Genomic DNA, 4976 nt, shown 5'->3' with positions numbered 1-4976 from the left:
GCGAATGGCAGAGAAGGCCGTGACTGAATCCAAGTTACGGGAGACTTTTTCACATAAAACGCACATTAAGCAATTAGTAATTTATCTTCCAGCATTTCTAAATATTTCTTATCGCAGAAGCAACTCCGCGTGTTTCATTTTCTTTTCTAACGTAAACCTTCCCTACTGTCCTTCCAGTCTGGTCTAGTGTCATTTGAGCACGCCCGCCTAGCTCAATAGGGAGAGCGGAGATCTACGTATCGCTGGTTTGTGAGTTAGAGCCCTGGGCGTTTTTGATAAAAGACATAGTGTCTAAAATCATTCTTCCTTCACCCCTGATTCATGTGGGGAAGTTAGGAGTTACTTGCGGAGATCAGGTTTGTACTGGTACAGAATCCAGGAACACTGGTTAGGTTATCTGCCCGCCGTTACATAAATGAAATACTGTTGAAAAATAGCGTTGAACTTAAAAAAAACTGGTACCATTTGTTCTTTCAAACATTGAAGCTATAAGTTTAATTCTCTTGCATTATCATAATCAAGTAGAGAGCGAAAATCGATTTAATCACAATATAATAATATATTTCAAAACAAAGACAATTAGAATATATACTTGTGCGTGTGTGTGTGTTGGGGGTGGGGTTAAAGATATCTTCATTGCTGCAGAGGGTTTGTAAGTTTATTTATTGAACAAACAAATTAAATAGACCTTATTACAAGTTCTTCTCAATAAACTGAAGTAGCACCCTGTATCTTATTTTGAGGATTGTGAAGATATTACATTTATAAACAAGTGTTGTAATACAATACAGGTACAATTAGTGAAGATGTTAAATAGTATTGATCTGAAGTATATATAAACACAAGGATTAATTTTCAACAGAGAAAGCCACGTTTCAAAACAAGCAGCCTTCCAAAATGTTAACACAGCACGCGGACGCACATAGTATCAACACATTCTCGAAGTCACACAAAGCAAACATACAAGGACAAGACGAACAAATAATGGAACACAGTGGGACACCGCCGGCAAAACCACCGCTGTGTTCAAAAGTCACAGGACAGTGTAAATAAAAGTTATCTCCGCCTGGTGAAACCCTCTGACATACGAAACATACGCAATGGCAACAGAAGGCATGTTATGTAAAACACAAGAACGCTCTAAGACTTGTATATTTATATAAAACGCAATCCTTAAGGATCTAAAACGCATGTATTCAATGCATTTGCAAAAGACAAAGCAATAAGGGAAACACACAGACCTGGAGACAGAAATCAAATAGCTCAGTCCCGGTGAGATTTAAGGACTACCTATCATAGAGTCCTCCGCTTTTCCGTCAGACACAATCAAAGAGGAAAGCATAGCATCCTACTGTAAAAGGGCTGAATACCGAAATGCTGTGTCTCAAAATAGTTGGGTCATAACAGCTTTTGATAAAACATTTGATGACTTTATTAAATTGAATTGGAAAATTGCCATGACCCAAACTGTTAGGAAGCATCCCCACATAAGTCTGGTTTTGATATACAATGTACCTTCCCACAGAAGTTTCTTTAAATTACTATTATTATATTTTAAAACCAAATCTGAATTACGATAGTAAAATTTTGCAAAGTATTTACGTAATTTGTAATAACTTTAGCCATGCTAAAGAAGCTTATTTGTAATATACTGTTTACGTTCATTGGAGTACTCAACTTGAGTACACGCTCTTGCAAACAGAATGAATTGAAAAATATGTATCCCACAAAATGTGCCTGAGTACACTCCAATCCGAATGGGGGAAATTTATGATACTAAAATTAAAGTCGTCCCTCTTGTAATAAATTTTGGCATCTATAGAATTGCCATAAATAGAGTAAATCTAGAAACGAAGCTATAGTTACTGTTTCCGAATTGTTAGTTTTATTTAACTGGAGCTCCCGGGGATAGATAGTATCCAGCAATTGAGCAAAAACATATTATTCATATTAAGAATATCATCCAGCGTGATGTATTATTAAGTGCAGTAATAACGTTTGCCTGCATATCTGGCGATAGGCTCAACATACAATATTTTGCATTTCAACAAGGTTTGTACAGTTTCTTCCCATGGGAGTAATAATTACTTGTCTGAAGCCTGCATCCTCAAACCTCACGTAGATATTGTTTAATAAAAAGAAAAAGGGTTATACAAACTTGCAAGCGAGAAAATTAGCAATTGACTTTTTAATTAGAGTAGTTAGTTTTTCATTTATTAAATTATGTGGTAATGTAAACAAAGAAAAAAAACGCAGGTTTTGACTGAAGACACCTTATAATTAATATTTCTAAACTTATCCAGGATTTCGCAAGAATTTTTTTATCTACCAAAATATTTTTCCATAGTGTTCATACACTTTATCACAATATGTTTTCACGTGGGCTTTTACAGCAGTAAGGAGTTAATGACTTGGTAGCATGCATTTCCACTACCGTCCATGAACAGGCTCAATCAAACCGAGCCTGCAACATTTTCGTTTTTGTCATGTTGAGCGACCTGTGAAGTTTCCACTTTTCTCTATTTTATTATCACAGCAGCGTTGTTTGTGCCGTGTGGCGGCCGTAAAATGTCTCCCCGTACATTCAATCAGGGCTGTTATATTTCAATCTTCTCAGATCGTTCAGCACGATTTCATGTCGTGTTATTGGTACTGTTTAGTTTCTCAGCGTGACCATTTCGGCCTGGGTGGTTCCAATACTCCCGCTTTCATAGCCTTGGGTATTGTATAATCACCCCTTGGATATGGTGCCTGATTTTTAATTTTGTCTTTTGACAGTTCTTGTGATATGCAGGCTCCATAACCTCAATTTCCCTTCCTAAATTCCAGTTTGTTAAGTTCTGTCCATTGTTTTCTCGTTTGGGACAAACCCATTATTTTATCTGGGGACAAACGCCGCTCTTCATGGAATTACACGCCTCAACACGTGTATCATTGAAGGTTCCATGTTCACCGCCGTTTGAATACATCTGCGGATGTCTCTAAATTGCTTTTTTGTACTTTTAGTATGAGTAAATTTTGAGTTCTGCTCAACCCGGGGCTAGAGGGCGTGGACGGTAGCATGCATTTCCACTACCGTCCACGAACAGGCTCAATCAAACCGAGCCTGTAACATTTTCGTTTTGTCGTGTTGAGCGACCTGTAAGTTTCCACTTTTCTCTATTTTAATTATCACGCAGCGTTGTTTTTGCGTGGGAACAGTAAAAGTCTCCCTTAATTCATCAGGTCTTTATTTCATCTTCTCAGATCGTTCGCAGTAGCGTATTATGTTTGGAGTCTAGTTAAATTTGAACTTGGGTTCAATTTACTTTGAAGCCTTGGGTTATGTAATCACCTGGCTTGTGATTTTAATTGTCTTTAGCCTTTGTTTGAATCAGTCTCCTAAACTAGATTCACCTTAAATCTGCGTTGTAATTTCTTTGTTCGACCTAGTAAAACCTTATTTTATTTGGACAAGCGCTCTTCAATAATTTCCTCAGACCGCTTCTTGAAGTAATTTCCCCGACGTTAATACATCGTGCTTATGTTTTAGCTACTTTTATAAGTAAATTTATTTCTAACCGCTATAGGTGGCGTAGACAATCAATACGTCACAAAAGCATATAACTTGGCACCTGTACTGGACTAAAATAGAAAAACGGAAAACACAGTTGTGCAACACGACATAAAATTTGCAGCTCGTTTTATTGAACTTGTTCAGCGGATGTAATTGTGCTAGCGCCCGTCACTCTCCCCGCTCAGAGCAGACTCAAATTTACACATTTATAAGTACCAGAATTTATATTTAGAAACATCCGAGATGTATTCATACTGCCATGACCATGGAACCTTCCAAACGCCTCAGAGGCGATTCCATGAAAAGCGGCGTATTGTCCCCAGTTAGAATAATGGCTTTGTTCTAAACTAGAACTAAACATAATGAAAACATACTGAAATTAAGAGAGGGGATCTTAGGTTATGGAGCATGCATATCACAGAAACGCCAAAAGACAAACTAAAAAGCAGGCTCGTATTCAACGGTAGATAACATAATCCAAAGCTTTAAAGGGAAATTTTGAAACTTACCCATGGCGCAAATGGTCTGAACATAAAAAATGAAACAGTACCAACACACATAAATTAGTCCTTGCTGAACGTACTGGAAGAGTCAAAATATACACTCTGATTGAAACATACTAAAATGAAATTCTTGATTTCCTTTCAATGTCTTAAAGTTCTGAAGTTAATCTCGGGTTCCAAGGGTACCCCACAAGGTTCCTTATTTTGTATATTGTCCTTGTTGTTTGCTTTGGTGTGCATGCGTGCGTGCATGTGTGTGATGTGTTAATTGGAGACTATTTAAAAGTAGCTTTCCCTGTTGGATGTCTTCCTTGCTTTTGGTTGAAGTAAAAACGACTTGCCACAGTCAAAAGTATTAAATTAATCAATTAAATTTCAAAACAACAAAAACAACGAAATATTGAAAGCAATAATTAACTTTTCATAAAGCCATAATCCGAAAGTCAAAACCACTATTGACTGAAACTTCCTTTTAGATTGGTCATACATAGATATTAATAATTATTATTATTATACGAGAGTTTAACGAACTTTATTAAAGTGTATATCGGAACTGTAAGGCACAGCAAGAATAAATCTACCATAAATAATGTTAATAAAGTTATATATCTTTTGTGCTCATTTTTTTCATCTATTTATATTTCATTTGAAATAATGGGGAATTGAAATACGTTGACAACGAAAAAAATAAGATTAAAAACCATAACCTCTACAACGAATATGATGAAAATAAACTTATTGTTCAATCTCCGTTTTAAACTTCAAGGCCATTACCAAATCATTGTAAAGAATTAATGTAATTGATACAATGTAATTAACTATAAAACTAAAGAATGAACTAACAATAAACGTTTATTTTTAGTATCCTCAACACAGGACAAAAAAATGTACAATAAGTAATATTCATTATAGAAAGA

This window comes from Mercenaria mercenaria, chromosome 19 (assembly GCF_021730395.1).
Source record: "Mercenaria mercenaria strain notata chromosome 19, MADL_Memer_1, whole genome shotgun sequence".
In the NCBI taxonomy this organism is placed as follows: domain Eukaryota; kingdom Metazoa; phylum Mollusca; class Bivalvia; order Venerida; family Veneridae; genus Mercenaria; species Mercenaria mercenaria.
The sequence above is the reverse complement of the archived record's forward strand: the minus strand, read 5'-3'. Positions refer to the sequence as shown.